Genomic DNA, 20,172 nt, shown 5'->3' with positions numbered 1-20,172 from the left:
TAATAAGGAGTTTGCTAAATTTCTAAAATAAAAAGTTTTCCTCCGCTCTCTTCATTAATAGACATTGCTATCTGACTGTAAGCCAACGCAGGATCAGCCAGCAACAGCTTTGCACGTTTTATTTTCAGCCTGGTTATGAAACGGGATCATCTCCTGCTCTGACTGCAGCTGAGGGCTGTGCTGCTGCTAAGTGAGGACCAAGCCTCTTCTGAGTGCTTTTGGACGGGGGAGGGGTCTGTGTAGCACTGACTCCACATTGAAAGACTAAACTACATTCATTCATGTCAGTCTTCAAAAGTCTCCAACACTACCAGAAAAAGTCGCTTGTCACTTTTGTGACATAGGATAGTTATGTTTTAAGTATGAGTTTTAAATGGATTGTTAAATGTAATTTAACAATGTTAAACCTCATTTAACAATGTTCGACTAACTGCTAACTAATGTAATGTAATATACTACTAACAATGTTCAAAATTATCTGCTTACAAACAGTAAAAGGGTAAAATGATTGTCCTGACTAAAACTAGACTTAAATGTTGACAGTTTTTGTTGACTAAAACTCGACAAATAAATGTATGTTTTCTTGGACTAAAATAAAGACTAAAATGCTCAACTTATAGTCGACTAAAACTTGATTAAATAAAAATGAGTTGACTAAATGTGATAAAAACTAACAAGCGTGATTGAAACTGGACTAAAACTAAGACTAAATTTAAAAATAGCTGATAAAAATAACACTAAGTCAGTGTTGTGCATGACCGATTGTTCATGAACTCGTTCACATTTTGAGTGAACGTGAGCTGAACATACTGTATTTCTGCCTGATGAACGTCATTACGAGCGTGCTCATTCTGCTGTTTGTGAATGGCTTTCTCTCAAGAGAGTGCTAGATTGCCATGGAGCATTCCAGGCACAATCTCAACTAAAACACACTGTAAGGGCCTTAATATATAGGAGGGGGGACCTAACATAAATCTGGTGACACCAGCCACCACAGAGTATGCGTCACCAAACTGTGAAGCATGGAGGCAAAATCCAAAGAAGGCAGCACCAACTCTTCTTCTGATCACCCCAAAAAAATTTTGAAAAGTGAAGAACCAGGTGGGAAAAATTTGACCTTTTTTTGTAAACTTTGCCCACCGGGTCTCAAGAAGCAACTCCATACATCAACATCTTCAACAACAAACATAAAATGGCATATCAAAATAAAGCACCTGGCTAGCCTTTCAAAGTATATGCAAGTCACTAAAATATCAACAGACATAGCAACAGCATGCTCCTCTACTATCCAAACACTATACAATTAATTAAGTGGTTGCAGCCATCCAAAAAGGTGCCATCAAGAAAAAAGTACAAATACTGCTAAACAAGAAAGTTGAAGAAAACATATGTGAACTTAAGGCTGAACTCTCTGAGGTCGATGCTGTGTGCACAACAGCAGCTTGCTGGTCAGCAGTGAACAAGCATTTACGGGCATCACTGTCCACTGGCTGAATAAAACTGATGTTTCTAAGAGACATGCTGCAGTACTGGCATGCCGAGCCTGTCGGGGCGGTAACCCCCGAACTCGTTGGTGGACATCAGCAGTGAGGGATGCCGTCAAGCTGAAGAAGGAGTCCTATCGGGCCTTTTTGGCCTGTGGGACTCTAGAGGCAACTGATGGGTATTGGCAGGCTAAGTGGAGCGCAGCTTCGGCGGTCACCGAAGGGAAAAGCAGTGCTCCACCAACACTGTGTACGGTGGGGATAGGGGGCTGCTGACCTCGACTCGGGACGTTGTGAGGCGGTGGAGGGAATACTTCGAAGACCTTCTCAATCCCACCAACATGTCTTCTGATGAGGAAGCAGAGTCTGGGGTAGCTTGTGCTGGCTCTTCCATCTCTGGGGCTGAGGTGGTTTAAAAGCTCCTCGGTGGCAAGGCCCCGGGGGTGGATGAGGTCCAGCCAGAGTTCCTTAAGGCTCTGGATGCTGTAGGGCTGTCTTGACTGACACACCTCTGCAGCATCACGTGGACATCGGTGACAGCTCCCCTGGACTGGCAGACTGGGGTGGTGGTCTCCGTCTTCAAAAAGGGGGACCGGAGGGTGTGCTCCAACTACAGGGGGATCACACTCCTCAGCCTCCCTGGTAAGGTCTATTCAGGGGTGCTAGACATGAGGGTCCATTGGATAGTTGAACCTTGGATTGAAGAGGAGCAGTGTGGTTTTCGTCCCAGTCGTGGAACAGTGGACCAGCTCTACACTCTCTTCAGGGTCTTGGAGGGGGCATGGGAGCCTGAACCAGTCTACACGTGCTTTTTGGACTTGGAGAAGGAGTTCGACCGTGTCCCCCGGGGACTCATGTGGGGGGTACTCCGGGAATATGGAGTGCTGGATCTGCTTGTATGAGCTGTCCAGTCCCTGTACGACTGGTGTCAGAACTTGGTCCACGTCACCGGTAGTAAATCAAAGTCGTTTCCGGTGAAGGTTGGATTTCACCAAGGCTGCCCTTTGTCACTGATTCTGTTCATAACTTTTATGGACAGAATTTCTAGGTGTTGAGGGGATCCGGTTGGGTGGCCTCAGCTCTAGCTAAAATCACCCAAGAATGGCTAAGAGGAAAACATGGACTATTCTAAAGTGGCTTCTATGAGTCCTGACCTAAATCCCATTGAGCATCTTTGGAAGGAGCTGAAACATGCCGTCTGGAAAAGGCTCCCTTCAAACCTGAGACAACTGGAGCAGTTTGCTTATGAGGAGTGGACCAAAATACCTGCTGAGAGGTGCAGAAGACTCACTGACAGTTACAGGAATCGTTGGATTGCAGTGGTTGCCAAAAAAAGGTTGTTCAACTAAATATTAAGTTATGGGTACCATCATTTTTGTCCAGGCCTGTTTCATGAGTTTATTTTTTAAATAATTCTGTTGAAGCATGGTTGTAAAGCAATGTCTGACTTGCATTTGTTTAATTTCATAGAATTTTTATTTATTATTGCTTTTGTCAGATTCAAGTTATTTCTGTGACCATTGTGAGTTTTTCTTTCATTAACCAAAGGGAACCAACAGTTTTGTCCACGTGTGTATGTCTTCTGGCTCAAACCCAAACAATAAGATTGTTACAGCATAAATGGTTGCTTAGGACTTAAATTACACTTGTCAAATTACATAATTTTAATCCAGACAGGCACCCTGCTTTGTTGTATGTGGAATTGCAAGAAGCTCAAAATATTCTGGAGAGAAGTTATTGAATTGATCTCTGAGTTGACGGCAAACACTGTTCCTGTTGAACCAACTACTACGTAAAGGCCAGTATAAATACAAATCTGTCTGTTGCAAGCTAAACGTGTTATAGCTTTGAACTGGAAGAATTTCCAGAGGACTAACTCCAGTCAATGGATAAAGAAATGTCCCACTCTGGCATCAAAAGAATGAACCTACATCGTGAGAGGTAAAGTTAAGGAGTTTAATGAAATGTGGACTCCATTTATAAATTTAGTAAATAATCTAAGTAGATGCCAATGCTCAAACAATGAATGTTACTACTACATCCATTTCACAGTAAACTGTAATCTTGTTACAAGGCTAGAGGCTAGAGATAAGAGAAAACGTGGATGACTATATTTAGCTTAGTTTATTTTAATTTGTTTTTGATCACATAAAGTATGTTTCTAAAATTTTACAAATTTTACAAATTCTACATTATTTGTTTATTTGCCTTTGGAGAATTCTTACTTTTTAATATACTAAACCCTGGATATATACACTGCAAATTACATACATATATGTATATATATGTATATAAATGTGTATTTTTCTCTTTTATTTTTATTCATTTATTTATTTGCAAGGGTGCACATATGAGTATAAAAATATATTGGTGTGTAAGAGTAACTTGTTTTGGGTTTATTATCATTTTAAGTTTAACTGTCTGACCTGCTGAGATTTGAATGTATTATTAAAATAAAATTAATCATGATTAATCACCATTTGCGACTATCCCTGAAACATGCTTATTTTTAGTATTGTATCCACAGAAAGAGCCTTACAAATAATTATTATTAACTGACCTTCACTCTGGGTTTTTCTTCACTGTTCTTTACATTAGATGATCTTTAGTTGTGATAATCAGTTTAGAATGTTTAAAAATCTTGACCTAAAAAAAAAAAAAAAAAAAAAAGTTGTCATTTGTGCCATTCTTTTCCTGGTGAGTGCCCCCACCTGACCCCTCATCAGAAATTTTCTAGACCCGCCCCTGCATAGCTGAAGTAGAAATCCTTTCTACCACCTGTCAACTACTTTGTTAGAGAAGGGTCCTGCTCTAATTTGCATCTGTTCATAATTTCTCTCACCACATTCATGGCCCCTAAATGACCAGACCTGTGTCTCCATCATCTGCACAGCACCAGTGATTTTGAGAAGATGTCTCTTGCTTCCTTTTGCTGTTTCACTCTCACCAGATATCTGATGTGTTTCCATGGATGTGTGCATGACCGTCTGATGACTAGTACATTTAACAGCTGTTTCACTATCAAACCTCATTAATACTGAAAAGTAGTATGAAATAACTGCAAAGAATATCTAACTGAAATAAGCTGCAGTCGTCAACATTTTTCATTCTTCAGCCTCACGTGATAGTTGACAGGTCTGGCTGATGACTTTTCAGACCTCTTATCAGAGTTAGTGCTGAATACTGATAAAGTTATTGTACTGGGTGACTTTAATATTCATGTTGACAGCTTAAATAATGCTTTTAATTCAATACTAAATTCAATTGGCTTGTCACAAAATGTCCACAGACCTACTCATTTTTTATAATCATACTCTTGATCTTGTTCTAACATATGGCATTGATAGTGAAGAACTAAGAGTTTTCCCTCATAACCCTGTTTTGTCTGATCATTTCTTTATAACTTTTTTTTTTTTTTTTTTTTTTATAAATCTTTTTATTAACATTTTGGGGTATACAGGATAGGGCATAAATCTGACATAATACAGGAGGAGTACTTGTGTCAGCCCCATTAGACAAGTAGAGAGAGAAGACGGGATAAGTAACTGGATAAACAAATATATACAGACTTACAGATTTATGCACGTAAAACAGAAATTGAAGATCATTATGAAACCCAACAACAACACCCACGCCCACCCACCCTCGTACAAATGTACAACAAAAAAAAAAAAAAAAAAAAAATAAAAAAGGGGGGGTTTAATATTTGTGCACTCAGGCCTGTGTGAGTAACTGCTAAGTCAGATCCAAATTAGTTCTCATTGCAATTCAATATCCTTAATCTGTCATAGTACGCCAGGAAGGGGGTCCATATTCTGTGAAACTTCCTCAGGGAGCCCGCCAGTGTAAACCTGATCTTCTCCAATTTGATATACAATAATATGTCCTTAATCCAACTGCTGTGTGAGGGTGGGGATGATTGTTTCCACCTGAGAAGAATCAATCTTCTCGCAAGCAGAGTCGTGAATGCCATAAAATCCCGCATGCTGTGGTTAAAGGTGGAACCGTCTGGTTGAACCCCGAATATGGCAGTGAGTGGGTTTGGGTCCATGGAGAAATCGAAAATCTCGCTAAATGACTTAAAAATTTCTTTCCAAAAAGTTTCTAAAGCTGGGCAAGTCCAGAACATGTGAGCAAGAGTGCATGGGGAGAGGCTACATCTATTACAGGCCGGGTCTAGATTTGGAAATATCCTGGCCAGACTAGAATTGGTAATATGAAGCCGGTGTAGGACTTTAAACTGAATCAGCCCGTGTCTAGCGCAAGGCGACGAGGAGTGAATCCGATCAATCATCTTAGTCCATTCAGTCTCTGAGATGCATAAGTTTAGATCCTGCTCCCAAGCTCTTCTCAGGTGGTCCAGCATCTGGGGATTTATAGAACTAATCATCGAATAAATAACATATATCAGGCCTTTAGCAGTGGGGTCCAGATCGAGAAGCCTGTCGATTGGTGATAATGGGGGCGGATTTGGGAATGAACAGATCTTATTCTGTATAAAATGTCGAACTTGTAGGTATCGGAAGAAGTGTGTTTTAGGGAGATTAAACCTTTGGCTGAGTTGTTCAAAAGAGAGGAAAGTATTATTAGAGAATAAATCTCTCAGACGTCGTATTCCATTCCTATGCCACAACCGAAAGGCTGCATCAGTATTAGAGGGAAGGAAGGATACGTTAGACACGACGGGGGCTACGAGTGATGCCTCCTGCAGACCGAAGTGCTTCCTAAACTGAGACCAAATTTTTATTGAATGAAAGACGACAGGGTTGGAGCCGACTGCCTTAGCAGGCAGCGGAAGGGATGAGGAGGCGATAGAGATGAGGGAATATGGGCTGCAGGATTCCTCATCCTGCACCCAGACTTGGGAACTGGCCTCTGTGGGAAGGCCAGTCCAGAAAAGTAATTTCTGGATATTACTCGCCCAGTAATAAAAAAGGAAGTTTGGAAGGGCCATTCCTCCTAATTTTTTCGGCCTTTGTAGAAAGGCTTTCCTAATCCGATGGGTCTTGTTGCCCCAAATAAAAGAAAGGATTATCTTGTCCAGGTTATTAAAAAAGGATTTCTTGATAAGGATGGGAATATTAAGAAATAGATAGAGAAAACGGGGTAAGATGCTCATTTTAACCAGGTTAATCCTGCCCGCCAAAGACAGGGGCAAGGCTGACCACTTAGTCAGCTCCTCCCTACAGCGCTCCATCAGGCGGCCAAAATTATGCTTGAAGAGCGCATTAAAGGAACGTGTGACCGTTATGCCTAAATATCTAAACTCGGTTTGTGCTTCTTTAAATGGAATTGCAGGAGTTGGGGGATTAGCATGTGACCCTATAGTAAAATATTCACTCTTAGAGAAGTGGAGTTTGTATCCGGAGATTCCACCAAAGGCCTTTAAAATAGACAGGATAGGCGGAACGGATGCCGAAGGGTTGGAGATATAGAGAAGCAAATCATCGGCATACAAAAAGACTTTATGTTCGATGTTATTACGGGAAATGCCGGTGAATTGTGGAGATTGACGTAGAGCCATGGCCAGTGGCTCTATAGCGATCACAAATAGAAGGGGTGAGAGTGGGCAGCCCTGTCGCGTGCCCCTATGCAACTGAAAGTAAGGAGAGTGAACGTTGTTGGTGGAAATGGAGGCCGTAGGAGAGGAGTAGAGCAATCTCACCCAGGACAGAAAGCTAGAGGGAAAACCGAATCGCTGCATTGTTGCGAAAAGATAGGGCCATTCGACCCGATCGAACGCCTTCTCAGCGTCCAGGGAAACTATCGCCTCCTGAGCATCCGACCGGGGCGACGTGTACATAACATCTAATAGGCGTCGTATATTATGATAGGAGTTACGTTTCTGGATAAAGCCGGATTGGTCGGGTGAGATTATAGATGGAAGCACAGTTTCTAATCGACGGGCAAGAGCTTTGGCAAGAATCTTGAAGTCTACGTTAAGGAGAGAGATAGGCCTGTAGGACTCGCAAAGAGTTGGGTCTTTATCTTTTTTGGCAAGTAGAGAGATTGAGGCTTGAGTTAATGATGTTGGGAGAAGGCCCTGGTTAAAAGATTCCGTGAACATGGCAAGAAGTAATGGGGATAATAATGCTGAGAACTTTTAATAAAATTCGATACAGAATCCATCTGGGCCGGGGGATTTCCCGCTTTGTATGGCCGCAATAGCCCCGGTAATTTCAGACAAAGTTATGAGGTTACTGAGCTTGGAGTTAGCTTGTTGATCGACAGTAGACAGGTTCAAACCGTCAAAAAAAGAAACAAGTAAAGTTGTACTGTTAGGACAGTCCGACGAATACAGGGCTTTATAAAAAGTTGAGAAGCAATTGTTGATATCTATAGGGTTCGTCAGGGTGACACCGGAGGGAGATTTAATTTGGGGTATCAATCTGGAAGCTACGAATTGACGAGCTTGCGAGGCCAGGAGCCTGCCGGCCTTCTCACCATGTTCATAGCATTTGTGGCGGTCTTTCAGTAGTAGCCGTTCCTCCTTTGAGGAGGAGATCAGGTCAAATTCTGCCTGAAGTCGCAACCTTTCCTTATACAAATCTGGGTCGGGGGACTGGGAATACTGTTTGTCAAGATTAAGAATAGCTTGCGTCAACTTATTAAGCTTACTTACCTCCCGTTTTCTGTTATTGGATAAATAAGAAATAATCTGGCCTCTAACATATGCTTTGAGGGTCTCCCATAAAGTCGATCTAGAGATTTCGGGGGAATCATTAAACTCCAAGAAAGTCTTAATCTCAGAGGACAGAAATTTGCAGAAATCATCGTCTGCAAGTGAGAGCGGGTTAAGTCTCCAGGGAGAAAATGAAAGGGGTTGGTGAGGGATAAGCAATTCTAGTGAAACTGGAGCATGATCTGATATGACAATGCTCTCGTAGGAGCAGGCTTTAACTAAGGATAGGAGATGGTTATCTAGTAAAAAATAGTCAATGCGGCTAAAAGAATGGTGCACCGGGGAGAAAAAGGAAAATGCTTTGGCAGAGGGGAATAAAAATCTCCAGGGGTCAGAGAGGCCATATTGGTTACATAGTGAACGAATAGTCGCTGCTGACTTGGATAAGGGTATTGTTTTAGACGATGACCTGTCCAGGTCCTGATCAAAAAAGCAATTGAAGTCTCCGCCTATTATTAATGCATGGTTATCCATGTTTGGGATGGTAGAAAACAGATTCCTGAAAAACTGGTTGTCGTCCCAGTTAGGTGCGTAGAGGTTTACCAAAGTTGTCGGTTTGGTGTAAAGATCACCTGACACAATGACAAAGCGGCCTCTGCTATCTGAATCAACCTTCTTGACAACAAACGGGATATTTTTGTGTATCAGAATGGCACAACCTCGACTTTTGGTGTTAAATTGTGAATGGAATGTCTGACCAACCCAGCTGCGCCGAACCTTGGGGACGTCGGAGTTGCAGAGGTGGGTCTCCTGAAGGAAGGCGATCCCGGTGTTCAGGAGAGAGAGATGTGATAGGACTTTGTTCCGCTTGACCGGGCGATTTAACCCCCTGACGTTCCAAGAGACGACCTTGACTGTTCTTCCGGTGGATGTGTCACTCATTTAGACAAGGATGATAAAAGCAGAGCATAGTAGGATTGGGTTTGGGGGGGGGGGGGGGTAAAGAAAAAAAAAAAAAAAAAAAAAAGGGGGGGGGGGGGGGCAAAGAAAGAATAAAGATAGAAGGGAAATAACTCAAACACATTAAAGAGTAATAGAAATGAGTTAAATAAGTTAAAGTACACAGTACGTCGTCAACTTACCCCCGCCCAAGCCCACCCACAACATCTCCCCATTGAGACGTCTAACCTTACCCTAGAACCTTCGTCACTTGGTCTACCTATGACTGTACTGTCACAGTAAAACGTGACCTAACTTCGGCTCCAATTACATTAATCATAGAGCGAAAAAACAAAGAAAAAGCCAGAACAAGAAAGAAAGCCGAGCACGGAATGAACGGTGCAGAGACTAAAGCGAGGATGAGTCATATCTGCTAAATCCGGTGCTACAAAAATCACAGGATAAAACAAGAACAGAAATTAATTCAGATGACTTGAGTAGGTAAACTGAAGTGAGGTGAAATAGATACATAGATAAGCAAAAAAAAAAAAAAAAAAAAAAAAAAAAAAAAAGGACAAATAAATAGGATAATAATAATAATAATCACAAACTAAGTAATGGTGATGATAGTGAACCGTGACAATGCATGTGATAATAACAATGATAGCAATAATTATACTGGTAAAGGTATCAATATTAACAATCGTAATCGTGGCGCTGAACAGATAGCCCTGCTGAAATTGTCCCAGTCCGCGTCGCCATACCCATCAGGGCAAGCCTGATAATGAAAATATCACCAGATTCGGTGTAAACAACAACGACCTCTATATCCTACTGTAAAAAAAAAAAAAAAAAAAAATTATAGTCCAACAGAAAAAATTCAAATGGTAGAGGCGAGCGAGGGAAAACCACGGAGTGGCCGCCCCGAGCCGAAAGCAAACAATAGTCTCATTAGCTCGAACGCATTAACCTGTTAGTGCTAGCCACAACTTAGTAACCAGGGGATTCACCGTATCAGAATGTGAAAGCGATGACGCAGCTCCGGTGAAGCATCCTCAGTCGCCCACATGTTGCGGTATCTTCTGCTGAAGGAAAGTGGTGACTTCCTGGGGCGAATCGAAAATGTATCTTGTTCCATTGTGAACGACTCGCAGGCGGGCAGGATGTAGCAGAGCAAACTCTATACCAGCCTCTCGCAGCTTACTTTTAACTGGGATGAATGCGGCCCTCCTTTTGGCCAACTCCGCACTGAAGTCCGGGTAAAAGTGGACCCTTGTTCCCCTGAAAGTTAACTGGCCCTTTTCCCTGGATAAACGCAGAATAAGCTCCTTCGTCTGGAAGTGATGCAGCCGCACAATCATCGGACGCGGTGGTTGATTCTGCTTCGGTGGCGGAGCTAGTGAGCGATGAGCCCTGTCCACGACGGGGGCTTTGGCGAAGCTTCCATCCCCGAAAACCTCAAGCAAAAAGGATTCCAGGAACGTAGTAGGCCGAGGCCCCTCCGCACGCTCGGGGATTCCAATAACTCTGATGTTATTCCGTCTGGAGCGGTTCTCAAGGTCTTCCACCTTCGATTTCAGCTTTATGTTGTCCTGCGCCAGCTCGGAGCATAGCTTCTCCAGAGTAGCCACTCTGGAGTCCACGTCAGTAAGTGAGCCGCTGACTTCTTGTAGCTTTACCTCATGTGCATGTAATGTTGACTTGAGTGTTTTAAGCTCAGATAATATCTCGGCCCGCGATGTACGAACTTCGGAGCGGATCTCATTCAGTAGCTTTGCGATATCGGAAGGTTGTGATGTAGCTTCATTGCTCACGCCACTCGCGCCGTCCTCCATGCCACCTCGGCCATCTATGCTAGCAGTGCTAGCAGTAGCCTCCGGGCACAGGTTCGGCTCGGTTTTACGGAGTTTGTGCTTCGTCATGGTCGATGTTTGTCCGAGAATCCCTGTCCGTATTTTGGCACAAAGCGAAAGGCTTACTGCAGTGATGGGCTTATTAGTGAAAAAGAAGCAGTACGGATGAAACGTGTAAAACAATCACGGAGCGAAGGTCTCGCGGACCACTCACGACGCCATCTTGCCGGAAACCCTTCTTTATAACTTTTGAGTTTACTGTACTCAACTACACAAATCGGTGAGGGGAAATTTAATTTTAGTAGATGTTTCTCAGAGAGTAATGTTACCAAATTTAAGATATCAGTTTCAGTATTATTTCAACAATGCTGTGTCAGTATGGCAGAGAGCATCCATTCAAGCTTTATTCTGACACAGATTGATTAACTGGCTTGAACATGTTTTTGGGATTTAAAAAACTGCATTATACTGTTTTAAGTCATATTTCTCTGACAGATTTCAGTTTTTAATGTAAATGAGTCTTCCTTAGACTCCAGAGTAAGTCATGGAGGTCCTAAAGGTACTTGGACCAATACTTTTCACTTTTTACATGCTTCCCTTAGGTAATAATATTTGACGATACGGTATAAATGTTCATAGCTATGCAGATGATATTCAGATTTACTTAATAATGAAGCTTGACGACACCAATCAGTTTGTTAGATTACAGAGATGTCTTAAACACATAAAAGCCTGAATAACTCTGAATTGTCACACAGTGATGCAGAAAAACTAGTCCATGCTTTCATTACTTCCAGATTGGACCACTGCAATTCCTTATTAATGTTCTGTCCCAAAAAAGCCCTGAAAAGTCTCCAGCTGATCCACAATGCTGCAGTGAGGGTTCTGGTGAGAACTAGCAGGCGAGATCATATTTCTCCAGTTTTATCTTCTCTTCAATGGCTCCCTGTTAAATCTAGGATAGAACTGAAAATTCTTTTCCTCACAGAAAAAGGTCTCCATGACCAGGGTGTTTTGTTTATCAAAGATCTCATAGTTTGATTTATTCCCAACAGAGCACTTTGCTCTCAGACTGCAGGTTTACTTGTGGTTCCCAGAGTCCCTACAAGTGGAACAAGAGAACCTTCAGCTATCAGGCCCTTTCTTATGGAACCAGCTTCCAGTTTGGGTTTGGGAGGCAGACACCATCTATCTCTAAGATCAGGCTTAAAAACCTTCCTTTTTGATAAATCTTAAGTTAGGGGCGGTTAGCCATCCCTTATTTATGCTGCCATAGGCTAAGACTGTTAAGAGATGTTCCTTGATGTAGTGAGCACTTCCTTTTCATCTCGTGGCTCCTTTTTTTGCCAGTATTGTCATATTTAGAGTATTTGTCCTCTTCTCTCTTAGCAGGTCTTCCTGGCTAAAAGTTGTAGTGCCTGTTGGTCTCTCTTTCCTGTCCTATCCCCCCCAACCATTCGAGGCAGATGGCCGCCTTACCAGAGTCAGGTTCTGCTGGAGGTTTTTCCTGTTCAGGGAGTTTTTCCTTTCCACTGTTTTCCATCACCCCATGCAGCTCAGGATTGGGGAATTGCATCAAAGTCAAGATTTAATGCAATCTGTTGGTTTCCTTAATTAGGCTATTATATTTTTCCGAATTGGCTTGTATGAATACTGACAGGCTGAAAATGGATTAGCTCAAATTGAATAAAGTGTAAACTGCCCGGAGATGACGTTTTTGTGAATTGATGCTATACAAATAAAGCTAAATTGAATTAAAATAACAGGGGGGCAGTATGGTTGAAAAAGATTTACAACAAAGTGAATTTACCACTAATAAGAATTTCTATTTACCATTTGATAACTATCTTGGTGTCTAAATAAATGTTTATATTTGACCAAGAAAATGTAAAATAACTTCAGAGATTTATTAAAATATGTTCAAACATTATACAGTAGCCTATATAAGGCAAAAATGGCATCTGAACAACTAACAGACCTGAAAGTGAATATGTAGTCTGAGCAACTTTATTCATCGTCCCAGTCTGAGAAGCTTTCCATCATTTGTTTAATTTGTCTTCAGGAATAGTTCTTTGGACTTCTTGAATGAATTTCCAAAGCTCTTCTTTTGATGTTTATGCACTTTGTTAAGATCTGTTTCCAGATGATCCCACACTGCTTCCATAATGTTGAGGTCCAGGCTCAATGGAGGTTTGTGGGGAGGATTTATCACTCCATCAGACCTGCGGGCACTAATTTTAAGTCACGTTCTTGTGTCATGTGTCATACCTCAGCCTTTGTTCCCTGTTTCCCTTCCTTAAGAAAGGCTTTTTTACAGCCATCCTTCCACTGAGACCATTTCTGATGAGGCTGGTGTCAGGTCTTTGCTTTATTTGTTCCTATTTCTTCACAACGTCACTTTCAGATCCTGTTTGTATGCTGAGATGTGTCATGTTTTAGTCAACAGCTCTCCAGAATCTACTTGTTAGTGCCAAAATTTAATTTTATACCAAACAACTTTGTTATCTTTGGTATTTTTAATGGATGCAAAAAAAGCTGAACTGATGTAATCATGCAACAAAGTGTTTTTGTGATTGGCCCATTTAAAACAGATTATCTCTCATGTGACAGACAGGTTTGATCTTTAGTTTCTAGGTGAAACTACTGAAGAAGGTTGTTCCACATTCTTATACAATCTCAGTTTCCTTGTAGTCTGGGAAAAAGAAGGATATTTCTGTAGATGAAAGGAGGGCATTAAAAGAATAAATACATTCAACATTTCAGGAAAATTTCAGTAGTTGTACTGTTAAAAATTAGTGTGTGATTCAGAGTAAACAGGTTCATTCAAATAAAGGCATATAGAGAAAAATGCATCATATTCGGGGATCTGCTGCTAAAAAGCTACTGATGAGCAGCAGCAGGTATCTGAACCTCTCCATCAGGATATTCCAGAGGCTGCAGTTGTGCATAAAGCTGTATCTGGGTCTCCTTTAAACAATGCTCACACAGAGAAATGTTTGCAGTGGGGAATGCCACCATGTCCCAACAAGGATGCCTCATCAGCATGGTGGTGGTGGTGGAATCATGATATGGGCTGTAATAATGGGAAGTGAGATGGTAGGAGCCTTTAGGGTGTCCTCTGATAAACCTGTTCTGTTTCTAACAGACAGACAGACAAATTGTTTACATTTTACACCGAGACCTGACTTTTTTAGAACTGCAGTTGCATGTTATACAATTTTTTTAGATCTTTATTATAAACTGTTCCTAGTTGCTGAGAAGTCTTAATCATTAAACTGACGTCGACAATAAACTAGATGGAACGCTCCTTTAATTTTATCAGGATATGGTTCTTCCTCTGAGCTGGGGGTGCTACAGCAGCCAGTTACCATGGGAGGCAGAATTGTGGGAAACAGCCGAGTGAGGGAGGGCATGATTGTTTCACCTCGTTAATCACTGTCAGCGACTTTGCCTCGCTCCTTCTCATGGCGGCCTCACTCTACAGCACAAAGACAGGTTGTCAGTCCTCGAAAACAAACCACTTCCGCTGCAAGGGCCAAACACAACTGTCTGGGTCCCATCTAACACTCTCTGTCGAGCTCATGTTTCAGGATCCTGGCCCAAAACAAGTGTTTTGGAGTTGAGGAAGCACATGCTGGAGTCTTAAAGTTTCATGTCACTGACAGAAAATCAGGCCATACATTTTTTACCCGTAGATATTTACTGTTCTCTCTGAACAGACACCAGTTAGGAAGCATGACAGGTCTAAAGGACATCTAGGAAGTTATGAAAGAGACTGGAAGTACGCTCCAGGGTTTTAAAACCACAGACATCTATAGCACATCTTCTGAGGACATCCATGTCAATGGAAAGTCAATGAAAAGATAAAATGATGGAATCAGTCAGATCATAAAACAGTGTATAACTGAAAACACGTGTGGGATGTTTATCCAGGTCTTCTCTTTAACACCTGCCCTATCAGGGGGTTCAGTCAATGACCTTATTGCTAGTTTAAATGCTAACATGCTAAATATTATGGATGCTATTGCTCCTATTAAGATGAAGGTTGTCTCTGGAAGGAAAAAGTCTCCATGGAGAAATTCCACACTGTTGAAAAATGGAAAAAGAGAGTGTTGGAAAGCCAAGTGCAGATGGAGAAAAACAAATCTACAGGTTCATTATGACATGTATGAAGAGAAACTTCACTCTTTTAATTTACAACTAAGGAATGCAAGGAAGTTCTATTTCTCTGACATTATTAGCAAAAACTATCATAAAGCTCAGGTCTTATTCGCTATTGTCAACAGATTATCAAACCCTCCGGTGTCAATAGCACCTGAACTTTATTCAACCAAGGTCTGCAATGAGTTCGCCAAATTCTTCCAAAATATCAGACAAGTAGTTGGTTTATCAACAGCAGGTTTAACAGACATACTGTGTCCATTGAAAACCAGTTTAAACACCATGACACAGTTTAATAACATTAATAGCAAAGATCTGGGCGACATCTTATGTCAGCTGAACTCCTCCTCTTGCTGCTTGGACATCCTGCCCACAGATTTCTTCAAAAAGGTCTCAAAGACTCTGGAGCCAGATCTGTTACAGATAGTGAACTGGTCTTTAATTTCGGGCGTCTTCCCAGAACGTCTAAAAACAGCTATAATCAAACCTCTGCTAAAAAGGGACAATCTAGACAAGACACAAATGAGCAACTACAGGCTGATCTCAAATCTTCCTATTCTAAGTAAGATAATCGAAAAAGCCGTTTTTCATCAACTAAACAACTTTTTAACACAAAGCAACGGCTACAATGTCTTCCAGTCAGGTTTTAGACAGCACCACAGCACTCAGACTGCTCTGACCAAAGTCATTAATGACATATGTTTGAATACAGATGATGGAAAAATGTCAGTCTTAATGGACCTCAGTGCTGCATTTGATACAGTCGACCACAACATATTACTCAAACGACTGGAGAACTGGGTGGGCCTCTCTGGCGCTACACTGGTTTAAATCTTCAAGGATTCAAGGATTCAAGGAACTTTATTGTCATACCAGCTCACATTTACATGTTTATGGTACGAAATTAGAGCTGAGGTCCCGGTTTGAGCCATAAGAAGGAGGGCAATAAGTGAAATAAAATAAGACATGAAGAAAAATAGAAATATAGGCTAAATATAAATAGAATATAAGCTAAATACAATAGAATATAAACAGCAAAATTTTAAATAAAAATAACAGTAAACACTAAAGAGCCCAGTTTGCAGGGTTTGGGCTGGTGTTCAGAGGTGGGGAAGTAGTAGTAGTAAATCTTATTTAGAGAATAGAAAGTACTTTGTGTCAATAGGTAATTTTACATCTGAGCAGACAAAAATTTCATGTGGAGTTCCCCAAGGTTCCATCCTGGGGCCTCTTCTGTTTAACATCTACATCAGGGATCACCAACTCCGGACCTCTTGAGCCAGTGTCCTGCAGGTTTTCAATATCTCCATACTGCAGCACACCTGACTCAAATAATGGGTCGTTAAGAGGCTGGTGTAGACCTTGGCTATTGACTATTTCATTTGAACCAGGTGTGTTGCAGCAGGGATGCAGTGAAAACCTGCAGGACACTGGCTCAAGAGGTCCGGAGTTGGTGATCCCTGATCTACATGCTCCCACTGGCACAGGTCATGAATAACAATAAAATTAGTTACCATAGCTACCCAGATGACACATAGATATATATTACAATGTCACCAAGAAACCGAGGCCCCGTACAGGCTCTTGGTAAATGCATTGAGAAGAGTAATGACTGGATTGTGTCTTAAACAAAAACAAAACTGAGGTGATTGCCTTTGGAGCCAAAGAGAAACGATTAAAGGTCACCACAGAGCTTCATTCTATACATCTAAAAACCACCAACCAGGCCAAAAATCTGGGTGTAGTGATGGTCTCAGACCTTAACTTTGAGAAACACATTAAGGGAATTACAAAATCAGTATTAACTACTATCAGCTTAAGAACATATCAAGGGCAAAAGATCTGATGTCTCAGCAGGACCTGGAAAAACTAGTCCAGCTTCCATCTTTAGTCGGCTTGATTATTGTAACTGTGTTTTTACAGGTTCTACCTAAAACATCAGTCAGACACCTGCAGCTGATCCAGAACTCTGCTGCTCCAGTCCTCACTAAGACCAAGAAAGTGGACCACATCAGTCCAGCTCTGAGGTCTTTACACTGGCTGCCGGTCCGTCAGAGGATAGACTTTAAAGTTCTGCTGCTGGTCTAGAAAGCTCTGAATGGTTTAGGACCAAAATACATCAGAGACCTCTTGACCCAGTATGAACCTGCCAGAACCCTCAGGTCACCTGGATCCAGTTTCTTATCAGTTCCAGAGTCAGAACCAGACATGGAGAAGCTGCATTCAGCTTCTATGCTCCACATGTCTGGAACAAACTCCCAGAAAGCCTCAGATCAGCTGAAACACTCAGTTTATTTAGATCCAGGTTAAAGACCCACCTGTTCTCTGCTGCATTTCAATAGTTCTTACTAGGAGGCCAGATCTGCATCTGGTTCTTTTATGGTGGAATCTTAACTTTATTTCTTTATCTGAGCTTTTTCTTTCTGTTTTTATGTAATCAGTTTTATCTTTTTTAATCTTTGTTTTGTTAATACTCTTGTATTATTTTTTCTGCATCTTGCTGTAATGTTTTTATGTTTTATATAAAGCACTTTGAATTGTCCTGTACATGAAATGTGCTATACACATAAATTTGCCTTGCCTTGTCTAAAAATAGAATCGGTCAAAAAATACAGGACCAAGATTCAGAAGCAATGTTAAAGTAAACTTGTTTGCTAGGATATTTCAACCCATAAAGATAAAAAGAAAAGTACATCTTAACGCAAACATGTGTCCTGTAGTATTTTAACTTCTAATGTACAACTAATGGAACAAAGCAAACAACTGGTATACTAGCTGGGAACTTGGTAGAATGTTATTAGGAGGCACTGATTCCTCATACTAACATGGTGGCTGTATTGATTTGTTGCCTCAAAGATGGCTGACCTTCTGTCAGGATGTATGGATCCAGTTAGTGACAGTCGTCATTTTTGAGTTTGTTTTGGTTATTAATCACCTATAAAACACCATGTTAAGTGTAAATGAACCAAGCTGAACAGTGAAGGCAACAACCTGGCAGGATTGTGCTCAGAGAACATGGTTGGGTCCGCAGAGGTTGTCATGATTAACACTTTATGTTCCATGGTTTACTTTTATGTTCTTTCATGTTCTGGGTTTTTGTCGTGTTTTGGTTTATGTTCTTGGTTTTTGGTGTTTAGTGTTTAGTGTCATGTTTTGTGTTTTTTTTGGTTTCTGCCCATCAGTTCACCTGGTTTGATTAGCTCATTCACTTCGGATGTCTAGTTAGTCCTTCAGTGTATTTAAGTCCATTGGTTTCAGTTCCTGCTTGCCAGTCCATTGTTTGTTGTCACTGTTAGTGTTTGTTGTCAGTTAGATGTAGTCCATGCCATGTTTGCCATTCATTATCCATGCCATGTCAGCATATTTTTGCCACCTGAGTCTTTTGTTAAGTAAGTTTAGTTTTATTTATTAAACCCTTTTACCTGCACCAGCCTGCCTCCGGCCTTTTCTGCCTGCACTTGGGTCCTCACGTCCACGGCTTTGTGACAGTGGTGTGAAAACAGACCGGACTTTCCTGACTTCTCTTTCAGACTCTTCTTTAATTCTTCACACATCTTCTTGTCTTGCTTTCTTTCTGCATCAAGTTCACCAGTATGAATGCCTTCAGAAAGAAGCTGTCCAAGAGTGTGTGTAGATACCAACATTTGTACTAGTCACTACATTTGTCCTCTCAGTGGAAGCAGACTTTTCACTCGGCTCAAGTGTGGCCTTTCAACACAGCTGTTAACAGCCTGCTTTATACAAACTATTTTCTTTCAAGCATAATGAGAGACGAAGTGCATGCTCTCGTTTGCAGCTCTGAGCTGTACAGACCAGTAATCAATCAATCAACAGCACTTTACAAAATCTGAAGGTGATCAAAGTGCTTAAACAGTAAAGATAAAATAAAAAAAATGGAGATAAAAACAAAGTTTAAATAAATATGTTCAAAATTACCAAGTACTGATTCTACAGTGGTGAGTAAGTTGGGGAGTAATTTGTTCCTCATCTTGGGGGCAATATAAGCAAAAGAGTGATCAACCCACTGTGTACACCTTGACCTTGGTGCTTCTAAGATGCATAGATTTGAAAACCTCAGAGCCCTCTCATGTTCACGGAGGGGAAAAGTTTAAGAGCTCAACCCCCCCCCCAAAAAAATAATAAAAAATTAGGACCTTATTACTTTATATTGTGATAGTTTATTTTAAAAAACGCAAAATTGAAAATGTGGACTATAAATCATATTTGCTGTTGTATGGGGAAACTGTGCATTCTATGGCCAGAGAAATACCTAATTTACCAAGTGGGATTATGTTGTACTTCATTGGAGAGAACTGATGAAGCTTGGAGGACATTGTGATATTGTTGATGTTGCACCCTTAAAGCAGACAGGAATACGTCTTTGTGTCGGCACCTTATTCCTCCCAGTCCCAGTGGTGCATATAGCCTTTATAATTTTCTTTTTTTTTCAGAAGACAGCCATAGGTGTAATCACTGGTACATGTTTTTAACCAAAAGCAGCGCGCACAATCTATGGGAACACAAACGCACGTTTCGCTGCATGCAGGCAGGTGACGTACCGTGTTGCTTATAACTGTCCCACATTTCTGTGTGTACAACAATAAACCAGGTAGAACAGTTAATCACTGACAAAAATAACTGAAATGTTTCTGCTTGACGAGAATATTTTTCATAAAATGTATCTGGCCCCAATATAAGTCGCAACAACAGCTATACAGGCTACTTTGATTCATGTTCTTACAATAAAACTTATCACGTTTTAATGTGATGAGTTCCTTTTTTTTTTATTTGGGTGACATTTGGCAGTGTTTTGGACTAATTGAATGTGAGGAAGGGAGTTCTGGCACACACCAACATAAAATGCAATTATTAAGTCTTGAACTGATAAAAGTCTGATTGGCTTTTTACTTGGTTGCAACAACTGAAAAGAGGTTTAATTTTGGCCTGGAGAGCTGTGCATCATAAATATAACAATGAAGAACAGATTAAGTTTAGCTGTGAGTGATCCTAATGGTAGCATGTACAAAGAAAATAGGACAAGACTAAGATCCTTGTGGTACACCACCAACCATAACAGAGAAACTCCTGTTTGTCAAATATGACCTGAACCCAT

General features: G+C 41.1%; 1 protein-coding gene across 2 annotated transcripts in view; it reads right to left on the bottom strand.

Annotated features, from left to right (window-relative positions):
- slc7a10b (solute carrier family 7 member 10b) overlaps positions 1-20,172 on the bottom strand; it is a 58,098-nt gene that overhangs the window by 13,481 nt on the left and 24,445 nt on the right. The gene's annotated exons all lie outside the window — the stretch shown is intronic.

This window comes from Melanotaenia boesemani, chromosome 10, assembly GCF_017639745.1.
Source record: "Melanotaenia boesemani isolate fMelBoe1 chromosome 10, fMelBoe1.pri, whole genome shotgun sequence".
In the NCBI taxonomy this organism is placed as follows: domain Eukaryota; kingdom Metazoa; phylum Chordata; class Actinopteri; order Atheriniformes; family Melanotaeniidae; genus Melanotaenia; species Melanotaenia boesemani.
This window is presented reverse-complemented; position numbering and strand designations above follow the sequence as displayed.